At 45.1% G+C, this 15,908-nt stretch overlaps 1 long non-coding RNA gene across 1 annotated transcript; it reads right to left on the minus strand.

Moving 5' to 3' along the window:
* Positions 1–10,881: 10,881 nt before the first annotated feature.
* Positions 10,882–15,876, minus strand: LOC140692656 (uncharacterized). Its single transcript, XR_012068237.1, has 3 exons — positions 15,705–15,876; positions 12,432–12,504; positions 10,882–11,058 (listed from the first exon to the last, which is right to left on the minus strand). It is a non-coding gene; the product is annotated as an uncharacterized lncRNA (long non-coding RNA).
* Positions 15,877–15,908: the final 32 nt, after the last annotated feature.

Consider the following 15,908-nt stretch of genomic DNA (forward strand, 5'->3'; position numbering starts at 1 on the left):
GTGATGGAGGGGCTGCCGCCCTCTGTGGAGCTTGGCTTAGGTGTTTGGTCCGGGAAGCTGTGTAAGTTCGAGATACTGCTGCTGCCCAAAGACCTGAGGTCACAGGTCAGTTTCCAGAACCTGAAAGGGCAGACAGTGGAAGATCTGCCTGTCATCAGCTTACTGGTGAGGCTCCGAGGTACTTTCAGACTTGCCCAGTCCTGGTGAAGTCAACTTTAGGGGAGACACGAAGAGAAGCTGGCCGAAAAGCTGGCTGAACGGATTGAGGAGAGATGCGAACACATGGATGAGAGATGTTCTGCTACAATGGAGAATACTGGCGTGGAGACAGCTGTAGAGGATACCAGGCTCAAAAGACATTCATGAGACATATTGAACCTCGCTGATACTGGCAGAAACATACGGAGTGCCAACGTGGACTTGAGGAAGTTCCTCAATTCTCTTCTCCAAGAACGGGTCCAAGGTCGCTGACGTCTGCAAGAGAAGAGATGGCAGAGATGATCAAAACGCTCCTGTTCTTGGAAGAGGTCATGGGAATCCACACTTCCCAAGGGGCCTTCCCAAGCCATTCAGACCAGAATTCACCAAGCCCAGGTAAGCCTTTTCCCAGGTTTGGGCCTAGCTAGCAAGCACTTGCCTTCCCTCCCCTCCACACAGGCATCCATTTTGAAGGATCAGTAGCTGAGCTGCAATGAAGCCATTACGAGTAAAACAAGCCCCTCCTAGAATCAGAGTTCCTCCAGCTTCACACTCTGTGAACAACAGTGAACTCCTTAAAGGTCCAATAAACTTGGCTGAAATAGATAGGAATTGAATACTTAGCTCACACCTAGAAACGATGGCCTTCCGCTAGATTCAGCAAATGTTGTGCTTATGTCTTCCCTGGGGTGAAGGGAGTGTGGTAAGAGAGGGGAATCTGACTGAACTTGAATCTGTATTAGGCCTCAATTTTTCAAGACAGTATAGGTAAATAGTACAAGTCAGAAAGAGAACTGTACTGTAAAAGTCGCCAATGATATAAAAGACACAGCTTATGTGGATCGTCTTTCACTTGAGTCAAGCCCCCGTGGGCACTATATCATGCGGGTGCAGACTTGGTTGCGTTAAATGGCTTTACCCAACATGATCGGATGATTAAGCATTCTCATCACTGATAGAAGAACACCTGGTTCTCCATAGACTAGCATAACTGCAGCAGGGTTCTCCTAGCTAGAATGCCTCTAGGTGCTTTTGGATTCAAACCTAAATGTATATATTTGGTTTCTTTCCTCTTGTATTTTCCTAGAGAGGGATGTTACCCCTTGAAATGCCAATATTGGCCAGTAGGTGTCATTCGGAGTAAAGGGCACCAATGCACAAGTGTATCCAAGTTTGGGGGTTATTTCAAGTTTCCAATAGTTATTTCATGGTTCCTGTTGTTTTCGGAGGCTTCAACCGTAAAGAGCCGACATGAACCCTTTAACAGTTTGGACTGCCAATTTGCATTCTATCTGTCTAGGTTTTCCGTCGAGCTGACAAAATGTTACCAAAATTGACAAGTCTGGCTTCTAGGTCGATTGAGTGTGTTTCAAAAAATAACTTCATTTTCGTATAACTCCCAAAACATGTAAATGAATTCTTTTAAACTTCTTAAAGACTGCAAATGAGATATCAACACAATGTCAAAACAGGTGTATTCGGACCATCCCTCCCACCACGGCTGTATAGAAACAAAGAGCTAAGCAAATATCACATTTCTGTGAAATGTATCTGGATAGTGTTGATTCATCGATGCCCAGTTGGCAGAGAAGAAGTGCAACCTGCACTCACTCGCTCCCATGAACAGAGCAATGGAAACATCCACTCACCCAGCCCTTGGCACAGGACACTTGCCGAAGAGAGGTCTGTTACTTCCAAAGACAGTATGAGGCCTCAGGACACCTGGAAGCAGGAGAAGGCAAAGCAGGAAATGGAATCCAGTGAGGGTCTGACCCCTGGTGATGGAGCAACAAGGGTGAAACTCTGTTTAACTTGGACGCACACTCTCAAGCGGACAGGAGACATGGGATAGAAGGTGATGTGCTGAGATTTACAAGAGTGCACAGCAGATGCTTGGCTGACAGAACTCAAAGAAACCAGCGCAAAATATCCCCACAGTTGATTCGGAGTCCAAGATCCCAGCTGCCACATTTGAGGTAGCAGAGGCAACGTTCTGTGAGGGATAGGGCTACGAATGATGGCACACGCTGAGTCTCAGGGATCTGGAGTGCATTGTGGGATGTGGTGGGTCGAATCAAGAGAGCAAACCAAAATGTGTACCAATGATAAAGCATCAAAACTGGTCACGTGGTTGAGATTACCAATATGTCCCATGGCCACACCCAGTGCATCTGCAGGACCAGGGACCAATTGGGCATTTTGCCAATAGAGCACGTGTGGGGCTGAATCAGAGATATCGTTCATCTGGTCTGAGGGATCCAGGGGGCCTTGGTTTTGAAATCAGAATGAAAAGACTTAGGATCTGCTACATTCATAACCTGGGCTGGGATTATGGTTTGGTTTGAGGCACAGGATGCGCAACAGCTGTGTGGTTGCCTTCGTGCACCCGTGCCACAAGGATGAGAGGACAAGGAAGAGTGGTCCAAGTCCACAGCGTTAGAAGAGGAAGCATTACCTACAGCATTATCTCCCTAAAGCGGATGCTACATTTTGGATGGCACCAGCACGGTACGGCACCGAGGACACCAAGGTAGGTCTGCGGGATCATTCCAGCAGGCCCTGATATGTGACATCCATAGATATGCTTCCACTGGTGTTTCTGTAGACAGAGAAGCTCTGAGAAGAACTGCTTTCATTGGCACATTCCCGTGGAACTACAAAGCACAAGCGCACTCTCAGTTTGCTGTTTTGGAAACACTCCAAAATGACATAGAGCAGAATGCAGAGCTGAGAACCTTTAAAAGCTTCATTTCCACAAGAGGAAGTGTCCTGCGCACTTTCAGAATTGTGAGATAAGCATTATCAAAATGAAGTTATGCAAATCGAAATAGTATTGGTTTTTCATCAAAACTAATGCAACAACAGCAATTGGAGATATACCAGACAACACACACAGGAACACGATATGGCATCAATGTCTAGGAGAAATTGTCCGCACAGAAATCCCATGGAATTGCGTAGAGCCAAAAGTCTAAAATTTTCACTTAACAAAGCCCTAGAAGTCCACATTACATACCTGATATTACCTGAGCAGTAGAGGTGAAGAAGTACAGTAAAAGAAACAGGAAGTACCATTTTCAGTTCCAAAGATATTGAAGGCCCAAAAGATAAGCTTTCAAACAACTAGACTGCAAAACGCTATCCAGACCATGTGTTGAAAATGGAGGTCAGGAAATCACTGAAAAACAACAGTGTCTCAGAATCACATAAGGCAGAATACCGGAAAAGGGGAAGAGAAAGTCTAAAGACGAGCCAAAAAATATCAGGAAACTCAATGGATGTGATAATATCAGGGCTAAAATTTAGTCGTAAGCAGACTAGATAATGCAGAGGGACGCGTGAATGACTGTGAAGACATGGGATCAGAAAAACCTCGGTCAGAAGCAGACATAGGAAAGCAAGTGCAAAGCAATGTAAACATTGCTGTTGAACCCTGGGTTAAGACAGGGCATGAAAGACTAGAATTCATAAGGGTCCCAGATGGAAAAGCAAGAGATAAGGAAACAAAAAATGTCTGAAAATTTATCTGTAGAAAAATCAGACTGAAACTTCCTGAAAGCCAAGAAAGAATCATGTATGCGAATTCAGGAATTACACAGCATCCAAAGGAGGTGGAATCCCAATAGACCTACCAGCAGCTGTATGATTCAAATCAACAAAGCTCACGAATATCACAGTGATTTAAAATGCACCTGGAGGAAACAACATAGTCACAAGGGAACCTCAAGAGGGGATTCAGCTGATATCTCGGCAGCAATATTGCAGGAGAGGGAGGAGTGCCAGGACACAGACCATATCCTGAATGGCCAAATGCTGCCACCTAGGGGAGCCTATGCCACATGACCGCCAGTCCTAATAACTGCAGAGCTAGAAAATTCCACAAACCGGCAAATCTTAAAAGAATTCAGCAGTTCAAAACTTATCCTACAAGAATGGTTGAGAAATCTACCCTGAATAGAAAAGCAGCAAGATGAAATGGAAAGAAGAAACCATTATTGGAAATGCAAGAAGAGCATGAGTGGCAAAGAAGAAACAAGAAGAAGGCAAGGAGGACATCAAAACCCTAAAGATGGGAGAGGGAAGCAGGAAATCATAGGTGATTGGAAGCACTCTCTTAAGTGAATCAGCTTATTTGACTCTCTGTTTCAAGCTTAAGGAGAGATGCATGGCCTGTCGTGTTTGCAATACAAGCGAGAAGCAGACCAACAAAGAATCAAACCAACAAACAAACACCAAAATGCTACGGTTGGCTGATATTTACCAAGGGAACCATGATTATTCAAAAGAAAATACTTAAGGTGATGTCAAGGATCATTCAGCATGCATCGACCCATTATCGCGGCTTGCATGTACTCAGCACACTTGTATTCGGAGGCGTGCATTCATATTCGTAAATTTTGATTCATAAGAACATATCGTGACCTAACCCTAATGCCGATTTGGAATCAAATGGATTCCTAGTCCGTGATGTAGACTTGTATGTCTTCCAACAGGATGAAGGAATGCCATATTCTAGGCTACGTAGAGAAGAATTGTAAGAAGCCTATAACAAAGGCAAGTAGCTCTGCCAAAGTGTACTAAGAGCAAAAGAGACTGACAGCAAAGTGCACATTGGGGTTGGTTTCATTTCTTGGAATTTCAGCCCCCATGAAACCAATGGATCCATGTCCTGAGAGTGCGGGTGTTTCAGCAGAAATCAGGCGACGCATATGTATTCCGGGTGTACGGATATTATAGGAACATAAGTCTCCTTTAGTGGGTCTCTGTGTACTGTGAACTGTTAGAAAGTTTAAAGACGTGTGAAACCATCAACTGAAAAGGGACACACTTCCCTCCATTGGTACTGTGCATAGAGATCTGAACAAAAGGAAAGAGGGAAGAAGAAAGGCCCATGGGACGCTAGTGGGTAGAATCACATTTACCTTAGGAACTTCTCGTCGGATGCAGCCCCTCCCCCAACACTGACAAGATGCAGCAGCCATTGGGGATGGCAGTTAGCGGTTGGATTCCAGGTGGAATGTTGGTGTGTACCGCGAGGCTTGTTGTGGCTGTTGGATCCTAGGTAACCGGGCAGAGTTCTGTGGGTGGATCAGTGTGATGGAGGGGCTGCCGCCCTCTGTGGAGCTTGGCTTAGGTGTTTGGTCCGGGAAGCTGTGTAAGTTCGAGATACTGCTGCTGCCCAAAGACCTGAGGTCACAGGTCAGTTTCCAGAACCTGAAAGGGCAGACAGTGGAAGATCTGCCTGTCATCAGCTTACTGGTGAGGCTCCGAGGTACTTTCAGACTTGCCCAGTCCTGGTGAAGTCAACTTTAGGGGAGACACGAAGAGAAGCTGGCCGAAAAGCTGGCTGAACGGATTGAGGAGAGATGCGAACACATGGATGAGAGATGTTCTGCTACAATGGAGAATACTGGCGTGGAGACAGCTGTAGAGGATACCAGGCTCAAAAGACATTCATGAGACATATGGAATCTCGCTGATACTGGCAGAAACATACGGAGTGCCAACGTGGACTTGAGGAAGTTCCTCAATTCTCTTCTCCAAGAACGGGTCCAAGGTCCCTGACGTCTGCAAGAGAAGAGATGGCAGAGATGATCAAAATGCTCCTGTTCTTGGAAGAGGTCATGGGAATCCACACTTCCCAAGGGGCCTTCCCAAGCCATTCAGACCAGAATTCACCAAGCCCAGGTAAGCCTTTTCCCAGGTTTGGGCCTAGCTAGCAAGCACTTGCCTTCCCTCCCCTCCACACAGGCATCCATTTTGAAGGATCAGTAGCTGAGCTGCAATGAAGCCATTACGAGTAAAACAAGCCCCTCCTAGAATCAGAGTTCCTCCAGCTTCACACTCTGTGAACAACAGTGAACTCCTTAAAGGTCCAATAAACTTGGCTGAAATAGATAGGAATTGAATACTTAGCTCACACCTAGAAACGATGGCCTTCCGCTAGATTCAGCAAATGTTGTGTTTATGTCTTCCCTGGGGTGAAGGGAGTGTGGTAAGAGAGGGGAATCTGACTGAACTTGAATCTGTATTACGCCTCAATTTTTCAAGACAGTATAGGTAAATAGTACAAGTCAGAAAGAGAACTGTACTGTAAAAGTCGCCAATGATATAAAAGACACAGCTTATGTGGATCGTCTTTCACTTGAGTCAAGCCCCCGTGGGCACTATATCATGCGGGTGCAGACTTGGTTGCGTTAAATGGCTTTACCCAACATGATCGGATGATTAAGCGTTCTCATCACTGATAGAAGAACACCTGGTTCTCCATAGACTAGCATAACTGCAGCAGGGTTCTCCTAGCTAGAATGCCTCTAGGTGCTTTTGGATTCAAACCTAAATGTATATATTTGGTTTCTTTCCTCTTGTATTTTCCTAGAGAGGGATGTTACCCCTTGAAATGCCAATATTGGCCAGTAGGTGTCATTGGGAGTAAAGGGCACCAATGCACAAGTGTATCCAAGTTTGGGGGTTATTTCAAGTTTCCAATAGTTATTTCATGGTTCCTGTTGGTTTCGGAGGCTTCAACCGTAAAGAGCCGACATGAACCCTTTAACAGTTTGGACTGCCAATTTGCATTCTATCTGTCTAGGTTTTCCGTCGAGCTGACAAAATGTTACCAAAATTGACAAGTCTGGCTTCTAGGTCGATTGAGTGTGTTTCAAAAAATAACTTCATTTTCGTATAACTCCCAAAACATGTAAATGAATTCTTTTAAACTTCTTAAAGACTGCAAATGAGATATCAACACAATGTCAAAACAGGTGTATTCGGACCATCCCTCCCACCACGGCTGTATAGAAACAAAGAGCTAAGCAAATATCACATTTCTGTGAAATGTATCTGGATAGTGTTGATTCATCGATGCCCAGTTGGCAGAGAAGAAGTGCAACCTGCACTCACTCGCTCCCATGAACAGAGCAATGGAAACATCCACTCACCCAGCCCTTGGCACAGGACACTTGCCGAAGAGAGGTCTGTTACTTCCAAAGACAGGATGAGGCCTCAGGACACCTGGAAGCAGGAGAAGGCAAAGCAGGAAATGGAATCCAGTGAGGGTCTGACCCCTGGTGATGGAGCAACAAGGGTGAACCTCTGTTTAACTTGGACGCACAGTCTCAAGCGGACAGGAGACATGGGATAGAAGGTGATGTGCTGAGATTTACAAGAGTGCACAGCAGATGCTTGGCTGACAGAACTCAAAGAAACCAGCGCAAAATATCCCCACAGTTGATTCGGAGTCCAAGATCCCAGCTGCCACATTTGAGGTAGCAGAGGCAACGTTCTGTGAGGGATAGGGCTACGAATGATGGCACACGCTGAGTCTCAGGGATCTGGAGTGCATTGTGGGATGTGGTGGGTCGAATCAAGAGAGCAAACCAAAATGTGTACCAATGATAAAGCATCAAAACTGGTCACGTGGTTGAGATTACCAATATGTCCCATGGCCACACCCAGTGCATCTGCAGGACCAGGGACCAATTGGGCATTTTGCCAATAGAGCACGTGTGGGGCTGAATCAGAGATATCGTTCATCTGGTCTGAGGGATCCAGGGGGCCTTGGTTTTGAAATCAGAATGAAAAGCCTTAGGATCTGCTACATTCATAACCTGGGCTGGGATTATGGTTTGGTTTGAGGCACAGGATGCGCAACAGCTGTGTGGTTGCCTTCGTGCACCCGTGCCACAAGGATGAGAGGACAAGGAAGAGTGGTCCAAGTCCACAGCGTTAGAAGAGGAAGCATTACCTACAGCATTATCTCCCTAAAGCGGATGCTACATTTTGGATGGCACCAGCACGGTACGGCACCGAGGACACCAAGGTAGGTCTGCGGGATCATTCCAGCAGGCCCTGATATGTGACATCCATAGATATGCTTCCACTGGTGTTTCTGTAGACAGAGAAGCTCTGAGAAGAACTGCTTTCATTGGCACATTCCCGTGGAACTACAAAGCACAAGCGCACTCTCAGTTTGCTGTTTTGGAAACACTCCAAAATGACATAGAGCAGAATGCAGAGCTGAGAACCTTTAAAAGCTTCATTTCCACAAGAGGAAGTGTCCTGCGCACTTTCAGAATTGTGAGATAAGCATTATCAAAATGAAGTTATGCAAATCGAAATAGTATTGGTTTTTCATCAAAACTAATGCAACAACAGCAATTGGAGATATACCAGACAACACACACAGGAACACGATATGGCATCAATGTCTAGGAGAAATTGTCCGCACAGAAATCCCATGGAATTGCGTAGAGCCAAAAGTCTAAAATTTTCACTTAACAAAGCCCTAGAAGTCCACATTACATACCTGATATTACCTGAGCAGTAGAGGTGAAGAAGTACAGTAAAAGAAACAGGAAGTACCATTTTCAGTTCCAAAGATATTGAAGGCCCAAAAGATAAGCTTTCAAACAACTAGACTGCAAAACGCTATCCAGACCATGTGTTGAAAATGGAGGTCAGGAAATCACTGAAAAACAACAGTGTCTCAGAATCACATAAGGCAGAATACCGGAAAAGGGGAAGAGAAAGTCTAAAGACGAGCCAAAAAATATCAGGAAACTCAATGGATGTGATAATATCAGGGCTAAAATTTAGTCGTAAGCAGACTAGATAATGCAGAGGGACGCGTGAATGACTGTGAAGACATGGGATCAGAAAAACCTCGGTCAGAAGCAGACATAGGAAAGCAAGTGCAAAGCAATGTAAACATTGCTGTTGAACCCTGGGTTAAGACAGGGCATGAAAGACTAGAATTCATAAGGGTCCCAGATGGAAAAGCAAGAGATAAGGAAACAAAAAATGTCTGAAAATTTATCTGTAGAAAAATCAGACTGAAACTTCCTGAAAGCCAAGAAAGAATCATGTATGCGAATTCAGGAATTACACAGCATCCAAAGGAGGTGGAATCCCAATAGACCTACCAGCAGCTGTATGATTCAAATCAACAAAGCTCACGAATATCACAGTGATTTAAAATGCACCTGGAGGAAACAACATAGTCACAAGGGAACCTCAAGAGGGGATTCAGCTGATATCTCGGCAGCAATATTGCAGGAGAGGGAGGAGTGCCAGGACACAGACCATATCCTGAATGGCCAAATGCTGCCACCTAGGGGAGCCTATGCCACATGACCGCCAGTCCTAATAACGGCAGAGCTAGAAAATTCCACAAACCGGCAAATCTTAAAAGAATTCAGCAGTTCAAAACTTATCCTACAAGAATGGTTGAGAAATCTACCCTGAATAGAAAAGCAGCAAGATGAAATGGAAAGAAGAAACCATTATTGGAAATGCAAGAAGAGCATGAGTGGCAAAGAAGAAACAAGAAGAAGGCAAGGAGGACATCAAAACCCTAAAGATGGGAGAGGGAAGCAGGAAATCATAGGTGATTGGAAGCACTCTCTTAAGTGAATCAGCTTATTTGACTCTCTGTTTCAAGCTTAAGGAGAGATGCATGGCCTGTCGTGTTTGCAATACAAGCGAGAAGCAGACCAACAAAGAATCAAACCAACAAACAAACACCAAAATGGTACGGTTGGCTGATATTTACCAAGGGAACCATGATTATTCAAAAGAAAATACTTAAGGTGGTGTCAAGGATCATTCAGCATGCATCGACCCATTATCGCGGCTTGCATGTACTCAGCACACTTGTATTCGGAGGCGTGCATTCATATTCGTAAATTTTGATTCATAAGAACATATCGTGACCTAACCCTAATGCCGATTTGGAATCAAATGGATTCCTAGTCCGTGATGTAGACTTGTATGTCTTCCAACAGGATGAAGGAATGCCATATTCTAGGCTACGTAGAGAAGAATTGTAAGAAGCCTATAACAAAGGCAAGTAGCTCTGCCAAAGTGTACTAAGAGCAAAAGAGACTGACAGCAAAGTGCACATTGGGGTTGGTTTCATTTCTTGGAATTTCAGCCCCCATGAAACCAATGGATCCATGTCCTGAGAGTGCGGGTGTTTCAGCAGAAATCAGGCGACGCATATGTATTCCGGGTGTACGGATATTATAGGAACATAAGTCTCCTTTAGTGGGTCTCTGTGTACTGTGAACTGTTAGAAAGTTTAAAGACGTGTGAAACCATCAACTGAAAAGGGACACACTTCCCTCCATTGGTACTGTGCATAGAGATCTGAACAAAAGGAAAGAGGGAAGAAGAAAGGCCCATGGGACGCTAGTGGGTAGAATCACATTTACCTTAGGAACTTCTCGTCGGATGCAGCCCCTCCCCCAACACTGACAAGATGCAGCAGCCATTGGGGATGGCAGTTAGCGGTTGGATTCCAGGTGGAATGTTGGTGTGTACCGCGAGGCTTGTTGTGGCTGTTGGATCCTAGGTAACCGGGCAGAGTTCTGTGGGTGGATCAGTGTGATGGAGGGGCTGCCGCCCTCTGTGGAGCTTGGCTTAGGTGTTTGGTCCGGGAAGCTGTGTAAGTTCGAGATACTGCTGCTGCCCAAAGACCTGAGGTCACAGGTCAGTTTCCAGAACCTGAAAGGGCAGACAGTGGAAGATCTGCCTGTCATCAGCTTACTGGTGAGGCTCCGAGGTACTTTCAGACTTGCCCAGTCCTGGTGAAGTCAACTTTAGGGGAGACACGAAGAGAAGCTGGCCGAAAAGCTGGCTGAACGGATTGAGGAGAGATGCGAACACATGGATGAGAGATGTTCTGCTACAATGGAGAATACTGGCGTGGAGACAGCTGTAGAGGATACCAGGCTCCAAAGACATTCATGAGACATATTGAACCTCGCTGATACTGGCAGAAACATACGGAGTGCCAACGTGGACTTGAGGAAGTTCCTCAATTCTCTTCTCCAAGAATGGGTCCAAGGTCCCTGACGTCTGCAAGAGAAGAGATGGCAGAGATGATCAAAACGCTCCTGTTCTTGGAAGAGGTCATGGGAATCCACACTTCCCAAGGGGCCTTCCCAAGCCATTCAGACCAGAATTCACCAAGCCCAGGTAAGCCTTTTCCCAGGTTTGGGCCTAGCTAGCAAGCACTTGCCTTCCCTCCCCTCCACACAGGCATCCATTTTGAAGGATCAGTAGCTGAGCTGCAATGAAGCCATTACGAGTAAAACAAGCCCCTCCTAGAATCAGAGTTCCTCCAGCTTCACACTCTGTGAACAACAGTGAACTCCTTAAAGGTCCAATAAACTTGGCTGAAATAGATAGGAATTGAATACTTAGCTCACACCTAGAAACGATGGCCTTCCGCTAGATTCAGCAAATGTTGTGTTTATGTCTTCCCTTGGGTGAAGGGAGTGTGGTAAGAGAGGGGAATCTGACTGAACTTGAATCTGTATTAGGCCTCAATTTTTCAAGACAGTATAGGTAAATAGTACAAGTCAGAAAGAGAACTGTACTGTAAAAGTCGCCAATGATATAAAAGACACAGCTTATGTGGATCGTCTTTCACTTGAGTCAAGCCCCCGTGGGCACTATATCATGCGGGTGCAGACTTGGTTGCGTTAAATGGCTTTACCCAACATGATCGGATGATTAAGCGTTCTCATCACTGATAGAAGAACACCTGGTTCTCCATAGACTAGCATAACTGCAGCAGGGTTCTCCTAGCTAGAATGCCTCTAGGTGCTTTTGGATTCAAACCTAAATGTATATATTTGGTTTCTTTCCTCTTGTATTTTCCTAGAGAGGGATGTTACCCCTTGAAATGCCAATATTGGCCAGTAGGTGTCATTGGGAGTAAAGGGCACCAATGCACAAGTGTATCCAAGTTTGGGGGTTATTTCAAGTTTCCAATAGTTATTTCATGGTTCCTGTTGGTTTCGGAGGCTTCAACCGTAAAGAGCCGACATGAACCCTTTAACAGTTTGGACTGCCAATTTGCATTCTATCTGTCTAGGTTTTCCGTCGAGCTGACAAAATGTTACCAAAATTGACAAGTCTGGCTTCTAGGTCGATTGAGTGTGTTTCAAAAAATAACTTCATTTTCGTATAACTCCCAAAACATGTAAATGAATTCTTTTAAACTTCTTAAAGACTGCAAATGAGATATCAACACAATGTCAAAACAGGTGTATTCGGACCATCCCTCCCACCACGGCTGTATAGAAACAAAGAGCTAAGCAAATATCACATTTCTGTGAAATGTATCTGGATAGTGTTGATTCATCGATGCCCAGTTGGCAGAGAAGAAGTGCAACCTGCACTCACTCGCTCCCATGAACAGAGCAATGGAAACATCCACTCACCCAGCCCTTGGCACAGGACACTTGCCGAAGAGAGGTCTGTTACTTCCAAAGACAGGATGAGGCCTCAGGACACCTGGAAGCAGGAGAAGGCAAAGCAGGAAATGGAATCCAGTGAGGGTCTGACCCCTGGTGATGGAGCAACAAGGGTGAAACTCTGTTTAACTTGGACGCACACTCTCAAGCGGACAGGAGACATGGGATAGAAGGTGATGTGCTGAGATTTACAAGAGTGCACAGCAGATGCTTGGCTGACAGAACTCAAAGAAACCAGCGCAAAATATCCCCACAGTTGATTCGGAGTCCAAGATCCCAGCTGCCACATTTGAGGTAGCAGAGGCAACGTTCTGTGAGGGATAGGGCTACGAATGATGGCACACGCTGAGTCTCAGGGATCTGGAGTGCATTGTGGGATGTGGTGGGTCGAATCAAGAGAGCAAACCAAAATGTGTACCAATGATAAAGCATCAAAACTGGTCACGTGGTTGAGATTACCAATATGTCCCATGGCCACACCCAGTGCATCTGCAGGACCAGGGACCAATTGGGCATTTTGCCAATAGAGCACGTGTGGGGCTGACTCAGAGATATCGTTCATCTGGTCTGAGGGATCCAGGGGGCCTTGGTTTTGAAATCAGAATGAAAAGCCTTAGGATCTGCTACATTCATAACCTGGGCTGGGATTATGGTTTGGTTTGAGGCACAGGATGCGCAACAGCTGTGTGGTTGCCTTCGTGCACCCGTGCCACAAGGATGAGAGGACAAGGAAGAGTGGTCCAAGTCCACAGCGTTAGAAGAGGAAGCATTACCTACAGCATTATCTCCCTAAAGCGGATGCTACATTTTGGATGGCACCAGCACGGTACGGCACCGAGGACACCAAGGTAGGTCTGCGGGATCATTCCAGCAGGCCCTGATATGTGACATCCATAGATATGCTTCCACTGGTGTTTCTGTAGACAGAGAAGCTCTGAGAAGAACTGCTTTCATTGGGACATTCCCGTGGAACTACAAAGCACAAGCGCACTCTCAGTTTGCTGTTTTGGAAACACTCCAAAATGACATAGAGCAGAATGCAGAGCTGAGAACCTTTAAAAGCTTCATTTCCACAAGAGGAAGTGTCCTGCGCACTTTCAGAATTGTGAGATAAGCATTATCAAAATGAAGTTATGCAAATCGAAATAGTATTGGTTTTTCATCAAAACTAATGCAACAACAGCAATTGGAGATATACCAGACAACACACACAGGAACACGATATGGCATCAATGTCTAGGAGAAATTGTCCGCACAGAAATCCCATGGAATTGCGTAGAGCCAAAAGTCTAAAATTTTCACTTAACAAAGCCCTAGAAGTCCACATTACATACCTGATATTACCTGAGCAGTAGAGGTGAAGAAGTACAGTAAAAGAAACAGGAAGTACCATTTTCAGTTCCAAAGATATTGAAGGCCCAAAAGATAAGCTTTCAAACAACTAGACTGCAAAACGCTATCCAGACCATGTGTTGAAAATGGAGGTCAGGAAATCACTGAAAAACAACAGTGTCTCAGAATCACATAAGGCAGAATACCGGAAAAGGGGAAGAGAAAGTCTAAAGACGAGCCAAAAAATATCAGGAAACTCAATGGATGTGATAATATCAGGGCTAAAATTTAGTCGTAAGCAGACTAGATAATGCAGAGGGACGCGTGAATGACTGTGAAGACATGGGATCAGAAAAACCTCGGTCAGAAGCAGACATAGGAAAGCAAGTGCAAAGCAATGTAAACATTGCTGTTGAACCCTGGGTTAAGACAGGGCATGAAAGACTAGAATTCATAAGGGTCCCAGATGGAAAAGCAAGAGATAAGGAAACAAAAAATGTCTGAAAATTTATCTGTAGAAAAATCAGACTGAAACTTCCTGAAAGCCAAGAAAGAATCATGTATGCGAATTCAGGAATTACACAGCATCCAAAGGAGGTGGAATCCCAATAGACCTACCAGCAGCTGTATGATTCAAATCAACAAAGCTCACGAATATCACAGTGATTTAAAATGCACCTGGAGGAAACAACATAGTCACAAGGGAACCTCAAGAGGGGATTCAGCTGATATCTCGGCAGCAATATTGCAGGAGAGGGAGGAGTGCCAGGACACAGACCATATCCTGAATGGCCAAATGCTGCCACCTAGGGGAGCCTATGCCACATGACCGCCAGTCCTAATAACGGCAGAGCTAGAAAATTCCACAAACCGGCAAATCTTAAAAGAATTCAGCAGTTCAAAACTTATCCTACAAGAATGGTTGAGAAATCTACCCTGAATAGAAAAGCAGCAAGATGAAATGGAAAGAAGAAACCATTATTGGAAATGCAAGAAGAGCATGAGTGGCAAAGAAGAAACAAGAAGAAGGCAAGGAGGACATCAAAACCCTAAAGATGGGAGAGGGAAGCAGGAAATCATAGGTGATTGGAAGCACTCTCTTAAGTGAATCAGCTTATTTGACTCTCTGTTTCAAGCTTAAGGAGAGATGCATGGCCTGTCGTGTTTGCAATACAAGCGAGAAGCAGACCAACAAAGAATCAAACCAACAAACAAACACCAAAATGGTACGGTTGGCTGATATTTACCAAGGGAACCATGATTATTCAAAAGAAAATACTTAAGGTGATGTCAAGGATCATTCAGCATGCATCGACCCATTATCGCGGCTTGCATGTACTCAGCACACTTGTATTCGGAGGCGTGCATTCATATTCGTAAATTTTGATTCATAAGAACATATCGTGACCTAACCCTAATGCCGATTTGGAATCAAATGGATTCCTAGTCCGTGATGTAGACTTGTATGTCTTCCAACAGGATGAAGGAATGCCATATTCTAGGCTACGTAGAGAAGAATTGTAAGAAGCCTATAACAAAGGCAAGTAGCTCTGCCAAAGTGTACTAAGAGCAAAAGAGACTGACAGCAAAGTGCACATTGGGGTTGGTTTCATTTCTTGGAATTTCAGCCCCCATGAAACCAATGGATCCATGTCCTGAGAGTGCGGGTGTTTCAGCAGAAATCAGGCGACGCATATGTATTCCGGGTGTACGGATATTATAGGAACATAAGTCTCCTTTAGTGGGTCTCTGTGTACTGTGAACTGTTAGAAAGTTTAAAGACGTGTGAAACCATCAACTGAAAAGGGACACACTTCCCTCCATTGGTACTGTGCATAGAGATCTGAACAAAAGGAAAGAGGGAAGAAGAAAGGCCCATGGGACGCTAGTGGGTAGAATCACATTTACCTTAGGAACTTCTCGTCGGATGCAGCCCCTCCCCCAACACTGACAAGATGCAGCAGCCATTGGGGATGGCAGTTAGCGGTTGGATTCCAGGTGGAATGTTGGTGTGTACCGCGAGGCTTGTTGTGGCTGTTGGATCCTAGGTAACCGGGCAGAGTTCTGTGGGTGGATCAGTGTGATGGAGGGGCTGCCGCCCTCTGTGGAGCT

This window comes from Vicugna pacos, unplaced genomic scaffold (assembly GCF_048564905.1).
Source record: "Vicugna pacos unplaced genomic scaffold, VicPac4 scaffold_14, whole genome shotgun sequence".
Lineage (NCBI taxonomy): Eukaryota > Metazoa > Chordata > Mammalia > Artiodactyla > Camelidae > Vicugna > Vicugna pacos.